Source organism: Diabrotica virgifera, chromosome 8 (assembly GCF_917563875.1).
Source record: "Diabrotica virgifera virgifera chromosome 8, PGI_DIABVI_V3a".
In the NCBI taxonomy this organism is placed as follows: domain Eukaryota; kingdom Metazoa; phylum Arthropoda; class Insecta; order Coleoptera; family Chrysomelidae; genus Diabrotica; species Diabrotica virgifera.
In genome coordinates this window covers 28,353,418-28,373,297 of record NC_065450.1, presented here as the reverse complement: position 1 = coordinate 28,373,297, position 19,880 = coordinate 28,353,418, and the positions used below count along the sequence as shown (strand labels likewise).

Genomic DNA, 19,880 nt, shown 5'->3' with positions numbered 1-19,880 from the left:
TTTGGACCACGTATACTACATTTCAAAAGATTAAATTTCTCATCATCTCTTTTACAAAAATGGCATGCATTCAAAATACATCTGCCGCCCATAGGTACATGTGAATATACGTTATGCATTTATTAAATGGTAATTAACACAACTAAAGAGTTCAAAATCTTTCCTAAAGAATATTTTTACACTATTTTTAATGGAGGTATTACATTTTTGAAAAATTAGTGTATACAAAGTGAAAAACTTGAAAAAAAAACAACATATTTTTACATAAAGAAAAACAGTAAAAACACAACTTTTGGCAAACCGATTCTTCCGGTTTAAGACATTAATCTTATTGATCAAAAAAGAACCTTGATGCCAAATTTGGCTGAAATGGGACTTTTCGTTCAAAAGTTATCGCGCTATTAGTCATAATTGTATAGTCGCCATTTTTAATGCCCGCCATTTTTGTAAAAGGAAGAAAACTGAGATGACCTCTTATATAAATTTGAACCTTTGTATGTATTGTATATGTGGTCCAAATTATATGTTTCTGCCATTAAATGGACAATAATTATTATAATATATGCACGAATCTGCCGCAGATGGGTACATGTGAAGATACGTTATGCATGTATTAAATGGTAATTACCATAACTAAAAAGTTCAAAATATTTCCTAAAAAATATTTTTGCGCCCTTTTAATAGCCGTATTAACTTTTTGAAAAATTGATACATACAGGGTGAAAGAATTGAAAAGAAAACAACATATTTTCACATAAAAACCAGGAAAACACAACTTTTGATAAACTGATTCTTCCCGTTGAAGACCTCGATTTTATACATAAAAAAGTAAACTATATGCCAAATTTGGTTGAAATCGGACGTCTCGTTCAAAAGTTATCGTGCTATTAGTCACATATGTCGCACACCTAGTTCAATTGTGCCACAACTGCAAAAAATTCGAATTTTGGGTTAAGGCTGTAAAATATTGCCTATATAATGGCCCATCTAATTCAATACAGCCTGAACTAAAATATTGTTTTGGATAAGTATAAAGTAAGTTACTTCGGTATTTCACTGTAGGGTTTTTGGAGGTTTTGAAAATACAATATGGCCATCACTGGGAGATATGGCGATAATATACACTGCCACAATACAACCGATGTAATTCAATACGTTCAATATGGCCACAACTGCAAAAATCAAGAGAGATGTGGCGATAATATACACTGCCACAATACAACCGATGTGATTCAATACAGCCACAACTGCAAAAATCAATTGCGTTTTTCATTATATTGCCGCCGTATCTCCAAGGTATCGTTTTATAAATGACTTTTTTCACAATGCAATATCGCCATAACTATCAAAATCATAATAACGTTTTATTTTTAATAAATTTTAATAAGATCCAGCGAATAACTGTATAATATGTTACCTAAATTGTAATTTCGAAGCCAGTAATTCTCAAAATAAATTATTTACAGGGCAGAACGCGTTTGCTACAGAACGTTTTGCTCATTTCTCGAGAATATTGTATTTTGCACTTTTGGCACTATTGAACTAGGTTTGCGATGTAAAGTTGCCATTTTTAATGCCCGAAAATTTTGTAAAATGCAAAATCTGAGAAGGCCTCATATCTAGATTTGAACCTTTATATGTACAATAGATGTGGTCCAAATTATATAACTCTATCATTAAATGCACAATTGTCTCACATATCGGCTTCACTATTGTGGATGAAACGATAGATGTTCGTGGTCGCTAGGTAATATTATAAGATGTTCATAAGATTAGTCTCAACCAACTGCAAGTTTTGCTAAAGCAATGGCGTTTTTACACAAACGAAACAAAGTTGGTTCATATTACTATATTACAAAGTCACTATTTTACAAAGTCATCACCTACAGTAGCAAGAAAATTTTCAATTACATACTTATAAACACCTTCAGCAAAATTCAAAGTCATGAAGGTGCATTCACCATTTTAACCGTTTTCATGGTCGCAAATTACATAATAAATATAACCTCTAATGGCGGATTGACCCCAAATCATCACTTTCGTTAAATTATAAACAACTGGTCTACAAAACAATCATAATGCCTATCTGTATGGTATGTAATTTTGGGCTGTGTCGTAGATAGCTGTCATTCATGGTATGTTTGTTTTGTATTAAATCCACAGTGTACAATAAGTATAAAACTAGTTCTAAGACACTGACCTGGAGAATATCGAGAATTGTGACGTACTACGTAAATTGTAGTTTTTTTACGTTTTTCGTCAATATTTCTAAAACTGTGCTTTAGCGTAAACAATGTTCTATACAAAAATGTTTCACATAAAATTTAAAACAAAAAAGGCCCTATAAATAATTGTTATAAAATCAACGGTTCCAGAGTTAGGAAGGTGGAAAAGTGGAGGTTTTCGATACTTTTTATATTTGTTGGGCAATTGATGATGATTTTGGGTGGTGATGTTGACGTTTCTTCAAGGGCTTATCACTAACATACCATCTGCCATTGAAATTGCAAATTTTATTTACAACACACAATCCTGTTAAATAAAATTTCTTTTATCAGTAATAATATTTTAAATTGCCCAATGAATATAAAAAGTATTGAAAAATTCCGTTTTCACCCTCCGCAACTCTGGAACCGTTGATTTTATAACAATTATGTATAGGACCTTTTGTGTTTTAAAATTTTTTGTTTGAAAATTTGATGTAGAACATTTTTGTATAAAACATTGTTTACGTTAAAGCATATTTTTAGAAATATTGACAAAAAAAACTACTAACTTAACGATTTCTCCCCATCTCCCCCCCGCCCTAAAACGTAACTTTTTACTGAACAATATGTGGACGATATAAAACAATTTTGTGTTAAAGAAAAACTTTAACTTTGGATGCTTGGTTTAGGCCTTCTTTGGACCAATTATACTATACTACATCCGTAACTTTGGAACCGTTCATTTTAGAAGGATTATGCATAGAACCTTTTTTATTTCAAATTTAATGTAGAACATTTTTGTATAGAAGGTTGTTCATGCTAAACCATATAGTTTTAGAAATATTGACGAAAAACTTAAAAACCTACGAATTCACCGATTTCTCCCCCCTATCCCCACCAAACCCGATGTTCAAAATGCTGTGAATTTTTTCTGAACATTATGTGGGCCATATAGAACAATTTGGTGTTAGAGAATAACTTTCACTTTGGATGTCTGAGTTTGGGTTTAGTTATACCATACTATATGTTGTACAAAAAAGTAACGGCCATGCAGGTAGGATGTTAGAATTAAAACGTAAGTGAAAATATTTTTTTTTCTAATTTGTATAGAGAAATAAGGGGCCAGAATTTATGGAGAGCTTGCGAAATATCTAGGACGATTTAAAAATTAAATTTTGAAATTTTTGATATTTTTTATTGTTTTACTGAATTTTAGATTGATCGGAGAAAAATTACCGACAATAAAGCATGTTGAATATTCCTACCTTCGACGATTCGCTTTGCAGTAGCTTCGCGCCAACGCGCTTGACCGTAGTGAGAAACGTTAAACAGCTGTTTCTCTTCTCTTTTGTAAAAAATAACTCTGCGATTCAAAAACATATTCCGGCGTGCAACACTTGACAACTGATATTTTATAGACAAAAGACAATGAAAAGAAAAGTTGTCAAAACTTTAACGCGTTTTTCTCAAAACTGCTTTTTTCAAAGACAGTAGTGGACATGTAATTTAAAAAATACTTGACCTATTGACCTGAATGTTTGCAAATCTTTTTTTAAACATTTCTCGGGGTAACGCTGTCGAGATATTTTTTGTTTTATGCTTATTTTTGTTTAACCATAATAAATGTTTTGATTTTCACCCTTTTTTACAAAAAATTTCGTTATTTTGATTTCTAAGTAATACCAAAAACTCAAAAATCGTTAAAACTAAAAAAACTCGACAGCGTTACCTCAAGAAGCTCATAATCTAATAATTTTTTTTTAAATAAGAGTCAAAATCTAATAAAATTAGATTAAGACTCCTAATATAATAAAAATTGGAACATGTTTTTCACATGTTCCAATAACGAATTCTGATGTCCACCGCAAAATACTGAGTACTGAGTACGCAAAGTACTGAATTTGAATATTTTATTTCATATACAGCGTGTCCCAAAAGTAGCGGAACGGTCGAACATTTCGCGAACTAAACATCGGATCGAAAAACTGAAAAACACACACATTTTTAATCGTTTTTAAAAATCTATCCAATGACACCAAATGCGAACCCCCACTCCACCCCCTGAAGGTGAAGTGGGGGTAACTTTAAAATTTTAAATAGAAACCCCCAGTTTTTATTGCAGATTTTGATTCCTTATGTAAAAGTAATCAACTTTTATTTGAGAGATTTTTTTGAATTGTGGATAGATGGAGCTATAATCGGAAAAAACAATTTATTGTAATACCATAGGTAAATTACAAAAACGCTCTTATATCTCGAGAAATACACTTGTAATGTAAGTAACACCAAACATGACCCTCCACCCCACCCCCTACAGGTGGGGTGGAAGTTAACTTTAAAATGTTAAATGGCAACTTATATTTTTTATTGAAGATTTGGATTAATAATGAAAAATTGAGCAACATTTATTTAAAATATTTTTTAGAATTGTTTCGAATCAATGTTGCTTAATTTTTCATGGCGAATCCAAACCTGCAATAAAAAATGGGAGTTGCTATTTAAGATTTTAGAGTTATCCCCCACCCCACCTCCAGGTTGTGGAGTGGTGGGGGTCGTGTTTAGTGCGATTCGATAGGTTTTTGAAAAATATTAAATACCTACATATTGTTTTGTTTTTCATTTGAAAGTGCATGTCTCGAGATATAAGACCGTTTCTATTATTTACCTATGACATCAGGATAAATGGTTTTTTTTTCGATTATAGCTCCATCTATCCATAGTTCAAAAAAATGTCTCGAATCAAAGTTACTTACTTTTACGTAAGAAGTCAAAATCTGAAATAAAATCTTGGGGTTTCCGTTTAAGATTTCAAATTACCCCCGCCCCACCTCTAGGGAGTGAAGAGGGGGCTCGTGTTTTTTGTCATTCGGTAGATTTTTGAAAATTATTATTGAAAACCTATTGCTCAGTATTTCGACACTATGTTTATTTCAAGAAATATTCGACCGTTCTGCTACTTTTGGGACACCATATATTCTACCATGTTCTCAAAATAAAAATGTTGATTTCAGATTTTAAAATGTGTTTAAAATGTTAATTTCAAATCATATATAGGTATTTCAGTGTGCGACATTTTATACTGATGACTTACTGATAGCAAACTAATGCGTCGATATGATGTAACACCTTCTGGTGGTATACCTAGATTGGTATAATTTAGTCCAATACACAATTCCTTTCTTGGGTCGTTGCTTCATAATATTATATTATAGGATCAAAGTCTTGCGTCTTTTAAGAAGTAGGTTTTTGTACTATTTTGCTTACTTCTTTTACCTTAAACTTTTCCGGTGGAAGTTCTAACTGCTACGGAGGTCCCAAAAACTGTTAAATAGAAGCTTTTTTCTTTTAGAACATTTATCTTTATTGTTTCTGGCACACTCGACGTTTTCTGCGTTTGGTTTATTGAAAACTTTTTCGTAGCACTCCATAGTCTCGATTTTCTGTTGCTAAAAGGTATTCTTGGATATCATTGTTATTATTATATTTTTAGCAGAGCTTTGAGTCGAAGTATTACCTAATTGAGCCTAGTTCTGTCCTAAGATGGGCGAGCGGTTTGCCATGTCCTTTTAAAAACTCGCTTTTTCGCAAAATATGCAATTTTTTATAAAATTATATTTGGTAGCTCTTATTTCGTATAATAATAATATAGTACGTCCTTTAACGGTAAAATATTTCAAAACCTCTAAATTTTAAAGAACCGCTTGGATTGACATGAAATTTGGCATACACATACCTAACAAGTCAAAGAAAAAAAGTGATATTGTGCCGATATGTGCCTTTACCCCGGGGTTGTTTTTCACCCCCTCTTGTGGGTGAAAAAATATTCGAACAAAGTAAATGGATAAACTGACTAATTTTAAGTAACTTTTGTTCTATAGGGTTTTTTCACTAAGTCACTCTTCGAGTTATTTGTCGGTGAATATGTTCATTTTTTCAACAAAATAACCACGCTTTTATACGGTTTTTCGCAGATAACTCAAACAGTAAGTATTTTGTCGAAAAAACGTTTTTAGCAAAAATAAAGTCTAAAAAATTTAAAAAATGGTGTATATATCACGTCTCCATACCTAGTACAAGCAGAGTTATAGCTAATTAAAAATAGGTTCATATGCGTCAAATTCCAGATGGAATACTTTAACGTGAAATAACCAAAAATGAAGCACATTTCGGGGAAACTCATTTCAACTTATTTAAAGTGTTTAAAAAAAACTTCATTTTTGTTTTATAAAAAAAAAATCTGGCATCACAATTAAACAAGTTACGCTCAAAATAAAGTTAGTGCCTTCTTTTTGGTAAAAAATCGGGAAAATCACCACTTAATTAGTATCTCAAATGAACTTAATCGTTACGACTTCACAAGTTTCTTGACTCGTGTATTAGGTCTGGATCCCGCGTATGAAAAGAAAGTTGATTAATAGCAAGCTGAAAATTTGATAATAGCTTAAGGGTGTCTATTCGGACAAATCTTGATGTATGGGAACACTGGAACAGGGGAAGTTTTAACTGTGGAACAGGTTAAAAATTTGGAACGGTCAGACCACGAAAACGGCACATGTATTTTGTCCGACAGAACAGACTTAAACTCTCCGAACAGAGATTAAACTCTCATGCAAAAATCAGACTCCTGTTTATCACCAAATAGGCGTTTTAATGAGTGGAACATGTAGAATATGTCAAATGCCAGGAATTATGGCAGGTGATAAATAGCAGTCTGATTTTTGCATGAGAGTTTAATCTCTGTTCGAAGAGTTTAAGTCTATTCTGTCGGACAAAATAAATGTGCCGTTTTCGTGGTCTGACCGATCCAAATTTTTAACCTATTCCACAATTAAAACTGCCCCTGTTCCAGTGTTCCCATATATCAAAGTTTATTCGACTAGACACCCTTAAGCTATTAACAAATTTTCAGCTTGTTATTAATCAACTTTTTTTTCATACGCGGGATCCAGACCTATATGTATTTTTTATATGATCTGTAAGTTTGATCGGTTCAAAGTCCTTATTTTTGAAAGAGCTGTAGTTAAAAGGGGTTGAACGAGCCACTGGTCACGAATGTATGCAAATTTAGAAACACCAAAAATCCATTTTTGTCTAACAAAAAAAAAGAAAAAATACATGGTATTCAGAAAAGCAATGCTTACTTTTTTTTCGAGTTTTTTGGTATCTCTAACAATTTTAAAGTTGTGAAAAAAAGCATATTTTTCAAAATTAAAAATTTTAAAAATTTTACTTTAAAACCAAATTTTTTCAAAAACAAAGTAATCGATGAAACTTACAGATCATATAAACACAACATAAGTAAAATAATTTGTGGAGCGGTAACGATTAATTTCATTTAAGTTGTTAATTATTAGCGGGTGGTCTTCCCGATTTTTTTTGCCAAAACAAAAGGCACCAACTTTATTTTGAGCGTAACTTGCTTAAATTTAATGCTAGAAACTTTTTATAAAAACAAAAATAAAGCTTTTTTTACATGCTTTAAAAAAGTTATAATGGATTTTCCCCAAAAAGTGTTTAATTTTTTGGATATTTCACTTCGAAATATTCTATTTGAAATTTGGTGAATATGAATCTATATTTCATTGGCTATAACTCTGGTTCTACGAGGTCCAGAGACCTAACGGTACACCATTTTTTTTACTTTATTACAGGCCTTATTTTTATTAAGAACGTTTTTTTTCGACAAAGTACTTACTTTTTGAGTTATTTGCGAAAAACCGTCTAAAAATGCAGTTATTTTGTTGAAAAATGAACATATTCACTCGCAAATAACTCGAAAAGTGTTGACTTGGCGAAAAAGCTCTATAGAACAAAAGTTACTTAAAATTAATCAGTTTATCCATTTCCGGACTTATTTTGGACATATATTTTTTCACTCCCAAGAGGGGGTGAAAGTCACCTCCAGGGCAAAAGCACACATCGGCACAATATCACTTTTTTTTACATATAAGCTATGCGTATGCCAAATTTCATGTCAATCCAAGCGGTTCTTTAAAATTTAGATCAAAAACCGTGAAAGAATGTACTAATAGTTTTTTGCGGTGTTGTTTGCTAGATTGCATAATGCTCAATAATTGCATTAAAGTTGGGTATTTTTTTCTCATGATCATCTGTCAGTGCGTCACAGTTTTTCGATTTCTTTCTAACGCATTAAATTGTGTGTGACAAAAAAAGGCACGTCCGTGATTACAGACATTTACAACATTTATTCTAGTTATTCTAGTTGTCCATATATGGCGCCATAATAAAAAATATTTTTTTTAATTAGATAATAATACAAATATAATCTGTATAATTTATAAGACTATACAAATCAAAGAAAATACCATTTTATAAATGCAAGAAACACATTTGATTTGTTTTTATTTCAAATTGAAAATAAAATTTGACAACTGTCAGATTTAACTAAAATGTCATGTTAGAATAAATGTCATAAATGTGTATTATCACAGGCTTACCCTTTTTCCTATAATTTGATACTTGCAATACCACTTGCAAAAAATTATTCCAATCTGTATATTTATTTTCTGTCTAGTTACAGTAGTTGTTGCCTCTACTTATTGTTACTAGTAAAGACGAGTATTCTGAACAAATCTCGTAGAATGATTTATTTTATGAGAAGTTCAACAGACCTAGGCTTCTAGGACAGCCTGTGAACCGTAAAGAAGAGATATTTCCTATATACTAAGGTTCAAAAACACCTGTTCCAAGTACTGATGGCGTTGGCAAACAATTGCTTGGAGTTGCAGAAAATATTCGGACATTTTCCCTTTATATTCATAAAATCTGTATTCGTCCATTGGGAATAGAGGTCTTGTGGTAGCTCATTTGAAAGGTTGTTGAATTCATTATTCAGTAATATAATAATAATTAACATTATTATTTATACCGGGTGGCCAAACAATAACTAATTTTTTAATTAAGTTAATTCACGCAAAAAATAAGAATTTATGTAATTTATTTAACTCAAAATATATTTCTCTATTGCCACAAAATAGAAAAAATGTTTATTTGCAAAAAAAATATTGCTTTTCGCTTAAATTAAATGTGCACACTCCCAAGAGGCAGGTGGGAGGCTGTTTGACATTTAATTTAAGCGAAAACCATTGTTAATTTGTGAAATAAACATTTTTTTCTATTTTCTGACAGCAGTTAAATGTATTTTGAGTTAAATAAATTATATACATTTTTCTTTTTGCGTCAGTTAATTTAATTCAAAAAATGTTATTTTTTTATATTACTGAATAGAGAATTGGCTCCTATTTCTATTTAAAAAAAAATAATCGATTACGTCATCACGCCCAGATGGATGACGTAACCAGTATGATGTATATGCAAAAAAATTATTATTTAAAATTAAAAATCTACCTGTTTCGGGATTTATCTCCAAAATTGTCCGTTTTGGAGAAAATGAATTTATTCCATAATTTTGCTCCTCACAATATATTATATTAAACTAATAAAATAAAGTTGCTTTGCGAATAGTCGACCACTTATATTCATATGCACCAACATCGATTTCAAAATCGTGAAGGATTAGTTTTCATTAAAAAAATTGTCTGGCTAATTGATCTTTACCAAAGCCATCTAATTAACTAACAAAACCGATTTAAAAATTATAAATTGTTTTAAAGTTAGTTAACTGATGAAAAATATCAGAATATAAAAAGCATTTATGATTGTAGGTTTTAGAGAATCCATTAACTATCCAATAATGAAATTTAAATGCGTGGTTTTTGTTATTAGAGTGAAATTTAATTACTTTGCTGCATAAGCTAGTTAATATAAAATTTAAAATGGTCAAAATATTTCTTTGCCCTTAAAGATTAACGAAAAATATTTCTTTTGCATAATTTTTTTAATGTAGTGACTGTTTATTCCCCAATTATAACTTTTATATCATAGTTTTTAGTCTAGGCGCCAAATAGAGGTCACCGTGTCCTTTTCAATTCTGATGGACAAACTCAACGGTTTCTTATGGATTTTTGGCTGCTGATTACGAATTTCAAGGGTGGAATTCGATCTGAGCGGTCAAAAAATTGTTATAAACAATTTAATTGTTTATAAATTGTTTATAATGCTCTGGCTCATAAACTAAAAGAGCTAAAAAGAATGTTTCAAATAAAATTTGTTCGTTAATAAAAAACGAAGAAAAAAACTTTTACTAAACTTAAACCTAATAATTATAACTCAAGATATTGTAAAATTAGTGCACAATTCAAATTGCAAAATAAGTATTTTTCGAAGCTTTATCATCGTCACTCGGCTTTTACGCATGCAAATGAGCCTTGGAAGGTCTTATTTTAAAGCTTTATGAATATGCTTCCAAACAAAGTTTGTTAAATTACTTTGTCTTCATCTGTTTTAAAGTTATATCCGTTTGAAGTTAAAATTTTCTTAAAAAATTGTACATTAATTTGTTTGTAAGGGTTTCAAGCAAATTTAAGCTATAAAATTTATACTTTGATTAACAGTATTGATAGAAGGACTCAAAAGGAACATTTTGAGCTTAACAAAATGTGCGTATGTTTATTTTTGGCCAAGATATCGATATTTTAATAGTGCGCTCTGAGACGCGAGATTGGCTCACCGAGTAAAGGTTCACGTGCTAACTTCTCGATGCAAATTATAATTTCTGTGTATATATACGTTATATTCATTTTTCATTTTTGAAGATCCTAATAATATTTTATCATATATTTCTTATAATTAAATCATCATACTGTACCTCGTATCACCTTTCATTCTATTTACATACATTGTCTTCTATCTTTTGTAGTAAATGAGAAAAAGAAAACAATAAAAACTAATATTTTAGAAATATAACTAAAAAGTAAGTTGATATTATTTATTAATACTATTTTTACAAACATTATCTTTCATGCATCTGCATCGAGATATACAGAGAATCTCACCTTTTTTACATCTGCATAAGTTCTTAGAACAATTTTTACAGTTACATGGTGGTACTAAGTCTGTTCTTGTAGGCAGAAAAACTAAAACTTTCTGGGGCTTCAGAGTCTAATTATCTATATGATGTCCATATAAAGTGGATCTAGTTCTTTTGCAACATCATCAAGGCACGCCAATTGTGTGCATGCCGCCACAACATAAATGCTCGTCTTATATGCAATGATGATACTGTAAAAGAACTCGATTCATTTTTATATGGATATCACATATTGGCTCATTTGCATGCGTAGAAGCCAAGTTATGATCGATAAAGCGTCGAAAAATACTTACATACTTGACTGTGAGCCGATTTTGCGCCTCATAGCGCGCCATTAAAATATCGATATCTTGACCAAAAATAAACTTACCAACATTTTAAAAAGACCAAAATGTTCCTTTTGAGTTTTTATATCATAATTGTTAATTTAAGTATAAATGTTTACAGCTCAAATTTACTTCAAACCCTTATAAACAAATTAGTGTACAATTTTTTTAAGAAAATTGTAACTTTAAACGGGTATAACTTTAAAACAAATGAATATAAAGTAATTTAACAAAATTTGTTTGGAAGCCTATTAATAAAGCTTTAAAATGAGACCTTCTATGTACTAACCTTCTAAGTTTAGTAAACGTTTTTTTTCTTCGTTTTTTATTAACGAACCAATTTTATTTGAAACATTTTTTTTATATCTTTTAGTTTATGAGCCAGAGCTTTATAAACAACTTATAAACAATTAAATTGTTTATAACAATTTTTTGACCACCCGGGTCGAAATCCACCCTCGAAATTCGTAATCTCAGCAGCCAAAAATCCATAAGAAATCGTTGAGTTTGTCCATCAGAATTGAAAAGGACACGGAGACCCCTCTGGCGCATAGACAATTTTAAAAACTTTCAGTATAGAAGTATTAAAACCTTGATTACACGTAACGAGTATTGTAGCGAGACAGTGTTCTCGGCCGAGTGCTCGTTTGGTATAAACATACTAACGAGTACTTGGCCGAGCACTCGACCTAGTCATATTATGAGGAGACAGTCACTCGGATCTTGTTCTATTTACTAGGCCGAGTCTTCAACCTCCCACCCTTCAATCGTATACTCGCCAATCCACTCGGTATGTGTAAACAACACTCGCTGTGTGACTGTGTATATTATATTACCACCTCATCAGAGGAGACGACTTTGGTTAATCAATGTGATTTGTGATTCTCAAAAGTAGCTAACAAATGGAACTCAGATAGGAAAATAAAGTTTAGTTCAATTATATAGATTATTTGATTCATAGGAGATTCTGACCAATAGAAAGCTACATAAATCTAAATTAAATCGATAATTTTTGATAATTTCCCGTCGTCAAGTATATTACGTCAGATGCCCTTCGTTGCTACGAAAATATACAATCAGTAACATTAATGACAATTAATGTTTTAAAAATTATAAAAGTGATTGCTTTCAACCGCCAAATTAATATTTATAACAACTGTGTGTTTAATTGTACTAATTTGTACATAAATAAATTACAATAAAATTTTGGTGTTGAACAGTTTTATTCATGAAATAATCGCAACAAATTGCACTCGATCTCTAAAATTAATATAGCATTTTAAAGCTCTTGTGCAATTACTACTGATTATTTCATTCATAGGAGATTCTGACCAATAGAAAGCTACAGAAATCTGAATTAAATCGATAATTTTTGATAATCTCCCGTCGTTAAGTATATTACGTCAGATGCCCTTCGTTGCTATGAAAAATACATTCAGTGACATTAATGACAATTAATGTTTTAAAAATTATAAAAGTGATGACTTTCAATTGTCAAATATTTATAAAAACTGTGTGTTTAATGGTACTTACATAAATAAATTACAATAAAATTTTGGTTTTGAACAGTTTTATTCATGAAATAATCGCAACAAATTGCACTCGACCTCTGAAATTAATATAGAATTTTTGCTCTCGTGACACTTTGACATAATTTTACTCGCCTTTGGCTCGTGAAATTAAAACTGTCAAAGTGTCACTCGGGAAAAATTCAATAATTTCAGAGCTCTTGTGCAATTACTATTGATAATTTCCCGTCGTCAAGTATATTACGTCAGATGCCCTTCATTGCTACTAAAAAATACATTTAGTGACATTAATGACAATTAATGTTATAAAAATTATAAAAGTGATGACTTTCAACCGTCAAATTAATATTTATGACAACTGTGTGTTTAATTGTACTAATTTGTACTTACATAAATAAATTACAATAAAATTTTCTGCATGAAATAATTGCAACAAATTGCACTCGATCTCTAAAGTTAATATAGAATTTTAGAGCTCTTGTGCAATTAATACTGACAAGTCACACGCGTGCTTATGGAATTTCAAGTCTTTGGAGTATAAAAATAAACAAAAACGTGATGCAGCATATGTGTCGATTGTAAAAGAAATAAATATTGTTGGTTTTAAAAAACAAGAAGTCAAATAAAATAAAAAATTTAAATTCGACGTATAAACAAGAAATACAAAAAACAATGAACCGAAGAAATCGGGAGCAGCGAGATTTGGTCTTCTTAAAATCCATTGTCTATTGTCCAAAGACGCTTATCTCCTTCTCATAATATCCCTCAATTCTTGTACAAGCAGTGGTATAAGCCGTTTGATATATTTTTAATGTTAGCTTTACGATCCCTAAGTACACTATTCCTTGTTTTTGTGAATTGAAACTGAACTGACTCGCCTCAAAATTCAAAAATTGCCAAATATGTATAAACCATCTCTCGCCCTTACCACTATCTCGGACTAGTAACAGTTTGCTGTCTCGCCACTGTACTCGTTACGTGTAATCAAGCCATAAAAGATATTTCTGACTTCCTCTCTTTTGGTCCAAAAATGATACTATTTAAACGTTGTGACATAAGGCTAGACATCTTGCTTGCTGACCTGAAAAATATTATTGATGTGGATCTTCTTAGGGTAAAAGCCACAAATATAGCAACAAACTTGTCCATCATTCTAACAGTGATAAACCATTTTACCTAAATATTCTGTATACTAAAACTAAAACTTTTCTTAAATCTCATCCAGAATTGCTTATTTTACAGTCTGCTAAAGGTGGTTGTACCTACTGTTACTCTCAACAAGGATGACTATATTAGAAAAACTGACTTAGTTCTTAGTGACCCCTTTTCTAACATATTTATAGCTACCTAAATGTCCAACTTGTAACAACTCCAACAATGGAAAATTGGAAATAAAAATTAGAACTAGAGTATTGAGAGGTATTCTCTGTCCTTTTGTATGAAGTTGAAGCACGGTCAATTACGGACGCAACTGAACAAATGCTTGACAGCTTTGAGATGTGGTGTTACTGATTGTGGAAAATGTCATATTATGGACACAACACGTAACAAACACGGAAATATTAAGATAGATGAAAAAAGAAATATTTAACAGTATGAAGAAAAGGAAAATAAGCTACTTTGGTCATATACTAAGAAATGAAAAATATGAGATGATGCGATTAGTTATACAAGGGAAAGTGAAAGAAAAAAGGGAACCGGGCAGACGACGCATGTCCTTCAAAAATTTAAATCACTGGAGAACTCTTCAGAACTGCTGCAGATAGAGCAAAATATTTTATCATCATGATCTTTAATGTCCTTAAACACAGGCACATGGAAAAGAAGAAAGATCCAACATCATAAATAAAAACCACAATCAATAATATAATAAAGAGACTAAAATGCACAAAACAACTTACTGATCAAAGGCAAAAGAATTTATATATACAATTCCTCTTTCCCAAACTGTACTATCTATCAAAAATTTATAAAGAAGATGTTTTTCTATTTCCTATAACTAGTTCAATAAATTCTGGTACTTACAATATATCTAATTTTTATATAACTTTTTACAAAATGCATTTGATTGCATGCATTTTTACAAAAGATACGACAGATTTGAATGTTAAAGCTACGTTCATATTTTTGTGCATAATATCATAGCTACAAAATTGCCCGAGAATTATTATGTAGTGAATTATTTCTCTAGATGCAATTTCACTATTTATTAATGTTCCGGAAAACTTGGTATGTATATTCAATTATAGGTCTAAAATAGGATCTAATAACAATCTCACTTTTCACACTTTAATCACAAAATAGTTACTTTTCATTCATGATTCATCAGCATAATATATCGTCGTCAAATCTTTGAGACTCCTATTTATAGTCAGATAAGTAATATATTGGTACTCACTGTTTTAGAATGTATAACAGAAAACATCAGAATCAAACTCCCGTTTATACTAGCTTTCCTATACACTGTCGATATCATTATATCGCACCTTGAAAACCATACGGCAGTAACTGCAAAAATCATAATATGCAGTTATGAGCATTTTAAGTTTTTGTAAAGTTAATTTTATTTCCTGTAGTTTCAAAAATTAAGCTACAAACCTGATATTTGGTATAATTGTCTTTAATTTTGCATATTTTTATATGAATTAAGAAGTACATAAAATTTCCTCCAGGAAATAGGTATTTTAGCACATACTACCATATGGTTTTAAAAAATATATCAATTTTCGCAAATGACGCAGTAAAAATGCATATCCAATAACAGTTTATTTATTTAAGATTGTACTTAAATATTACAAATTTTTAGCGTTAACACTTAATCAAAGTTTTGCATATTATAATCTGTCTGTTCGGTTTCTATTGCTGCATTGGTCACGTGTAAATCTGCATAAAACCTATGATAGTGCCCTTGAATAACATTAGCCTTACATAGTGAGAGTCTACATCTTGTTTATTGAGATTGCGTATTCCTGGTGGATGCGAATATGCTTTACTTAGTTCCATATTAGCCACCATCCCTCGTTGTCTTTATATTAATAGGTCTGAACTCTGTATCGTTGAAGCTTGCCTTAACCTGAAACTTATTTTTAAATGTCTTCTCCAACTAGCTCATCTTATGTCATTCCAGACGGCCTGAGTTCCTTCTTCGTCAATGTTATAATTGTTCCCCATTTCCTTACATCGTTTTTTAAAGTCCAATATCTCCGATGTACACCTTTCATTAATTTTATAAGGTTCACCTGGTTTTTTCGCTGTTTGAACTACTGTGAACCATTGCGCAGCCACGTAAATTGGTCATCTTTTAAAGCCTTGTTTTTGTTTCTCAATCAAAGAATTCACGTTATCTACCGTAATTTGGGAGTGACCCGTTATCAAAAATTTGTGGGTAATTTTATGTATGTTAGACAATATACTTATTCTTATTTTGCCCACAGTAGTTATCTGAGTATAATATTATTTCTTTTCCCTGGCATGGTTCCTCAGAAATTGTAACAGGAACGACGCTATTTCATTTGAATTACGATTAGCAATTCGCTCGAACCAAAGAGAGAAGTGTCCTGCATTTGTGGTCAGGTAAAAAATTGTGAAATTAAATAATGTTGATAATCTCCTTTTGTAATAAAATAAAGAGACTTCGCCTGAAGGCGTCGGTAGTAATGATTGTAAATCAAAACAAGCAACGATGCAAGTGTTGGATTTTGCAGATTTTAAGTCATTTATTTCTCTTACCTATTGAGTTCCACTTCCTGACGGTGAGTATTGTAGGCGTTTCTAATGTCGATTTATCTAATTAATTTTTGTAACTTTCTCACTGCAAGCAAAGGTATTTTTGGCTTAAAGAAGTCTAGATTAAATTCCGTGTGAAATATGGTCATCATTTTTTCCTTAGTACATCTTGCTTTTATTTTACGAGCGTGGTCACATTTTGCACATATTGCCCTATAGATCTGAGTTTTTGTTCCAATTTTAGAACCGTAGAACATCAACTGCTATGATAATGCCTGATGGTATAAAAAGAAGAATCTATTTTTGAAAAAAGCCATAGGGATGTATCTTTCTGCTGCCGAACTTAAAATTTTTTGCAGATGCTGCTATATAGCTTTAAAAAATAGATTTTTTTCCCTATTAGACTGCATTCTAAGGTCATTTCATGAAAAACATGCAGATATTGCCATATGGTGTTCAAGGTGCGATATGTGCCGTACCAAATGATCGGGTCGACACTATCTTAATGATTTTTAACTCTTTTATTGATAAGATACAATTTACTATTAAAAAATAAAGTGACCACAGCGTACCTCTCTTAAACACTAAAGTAATCCACACGAAAAACACTCATTATACTAGACTGGTGCCAAAAACCGACTGCATCAGGCCGATTTCTAAACTATTTTTCTAACCACCTAAAAAAGCAGAAGTAGTATGCTATCAGAAATATAATCCTAATCCTAAGTGCCTTCTCTATAGGGCTTTTCATGGACTGTCAATTGTTTCGAGCTTCTGTCAGGTGTCACATAATATTAATATATCTACGTCATACGTCGTTGGTGTGTATTATTGTAGATACCAATAACGTATGACGTAGATATATTAATATTATGTGACACATGACAGAAGCTCGAAAAAAATGACTGTGAATGAAAAGCCCTATTGAGGGTGGCGATCAATAAGGCAAATTTCTCTCTGTTCTGGACTTGATGAATTGTTATTTCCTGTTGTGTGGATCCAATCACTGATGTTTCGTAGAAAAGATGTTTTTCTTCCTATACCCCTCTTATCTTCGATCTTGCCTTCTAATATTACCTGGAGCTCCTTAAATTCCTTATAGCAGATTATGTGTCCCATATATGATGTCTTTCTAATTTTGATAATATTTACCAGATGAGGACGTGCGTTAATTCTTTTCAGCTCTTCCTCATTTGTGGTTCTGCCTGTTTAGCTTATTCTTAACGTGACCCGTCAAAATAGCCCGGTCAAAACAGCCCCGTCAAAAAAGCCCCGTCAAAATAGCCCGAACACAAAATAGCCTCGACAAAATAGCCCGCAAACAAAATAGCCCCGACAAAATAGATCGCACACAAAATAGCCCCGGTCAAAACAGCCGCGGCTAAAATAGCCCCGGCTAAAACAGCCTCTAATAAACAATTACTTACATAATTATTTATTCAAGGTGTCCAAAAACTTTTTTTTAATTTAAATTCTTTGACAAAAAGGAAGAACGTATTCAATTTATTTAATTTAAAATGCATTTTACTGTTGCTCGATAACAGAAAAAAAATGTTTATATCATAAATTACCATTGATTTTCGCTTAACTTAAATGTTCAAACTTCCAAGAGGCAGGAAAGATAGGACTCGAGTTCTCTGAAAAGACAATTTTTATTTAATGTCGTTAAGATAAACATCTGAATAGAGGATAATTACCATTTCCGAAAAAATGTATTTTTAAGGAATTATTTCATGATGAATTCTAAAGGGAGCTTTTTTTTCGGGGCTATTTTGTCGGGGCTATTTTGTCGGGGCTATTTTGTCGGCGGGCTATTATTCCGCGGCTATTTTGTCTGCAAGCTATTTTGTCGGAGCTATTTTGTGTGCGGGATATTATGTCGGGGCTATTTTGTCGGAGCTTTTTTGACGGGGCTATTTTGACGGGGTACCTATTCTTAACACTCGGCGGTACATCCACATTTTTAACAAAGGGTGTCCAAAGATACTACTAAAACAAATAATTTACAACTCGCACTACAATGATAAACCATTGGATAAGGATGCTATACAAGATTTTAAATACAAAAGAATGGCTCTTCGTTGAAAACCTGACAAATAAAATTACAGCCCTCTTCAAACCATACTTATACTTACATGGGAATTGATAGGTGGATTTGTATTAAAAACAAAAAAAATTGTATTAAAGCTAAGAAATCAGCAATGTGCACTAAGAACGCAATTCACAATGAACCTACGGTATGTAGGCGGCGAAAGTAGCTATATTGGACCGACAAACCAATGGCTTAAACAACGTATTACCCAGCATAACCGTGACTACCACAAAGGTAAAACACATGAGCTGCTGCCGAACACTTAATCAACAGTTTGACTGTACTAATGTTAAAATCCTACAAACGATTAAATTATAAAAGAGTCTGTTTCTCGAAATGTGTTAAACTACCAAAAATAAACGTGAATATTTTAAAGAAGATATCAACCAATGGTTATTTAATCCAACTTTGCTGGCTTCTTGGTCTATTTGTTGTATCATTATTTGTAGTTGTTCCTTGTCTGTAGCGATAAGGACGATATCGTCAGCGTATCTTAGGTGATTTAAGTATTGGCCGTTAATGATAATTCCATATTCTTCAATGGAAAGAATATGGAATCATCATTAACGGCCAATACTCAAATCACCTAAGATACGTTGACGATGTCGTCCTTATCGCTACAGACAAGGAACAACTACAAATAATGATACAACAACTAGACCAAGAAGCCAGTAAAGTTGGATTAACTATGAATTACAGCAAAATAAAAGTGATAACAAATCAAGAAGATGAGTTAAGAATCGTAGTTAAACAAAACCAAATAGAGGAAGTGAAGGAATACATATACTTGGGACAAATAATAAAATTGAATAGAGACAAGCAGAAATAAAGAGACGAACGAAGTTAGCGTGGGCCTCGTTTGGTTAGCCCAGCTTTATATTGAAAAATAAAAAATACCCTCAATATCTAAAAACTAAAATCTACGACCAATATATTCTTCCGGTCCTTACATCTGGATGTCAAACATGGACGTTCACAAAAGCGAATATAGACAGAATTGCGAAAACACAAAGATCAATGGAACGACAAATGATCAACGTAAGGCTGTCA

At 31.7% G+C, this 19,880-nt stretch overlaps 1 protein-coding gene across 1 annotated transcript in view; it reads right to left on the bottom strand.

The window, feature by feature from the left end:
- The window catches only part of LOC114336294 (allatostatins MIP), a 709,306-nt gene that overhangs the window by 611,146 nt on the left and 78,280 nt on the right, over positions 1 to 19,880 (bottom strand). The window lies entirely within an intron of this gene.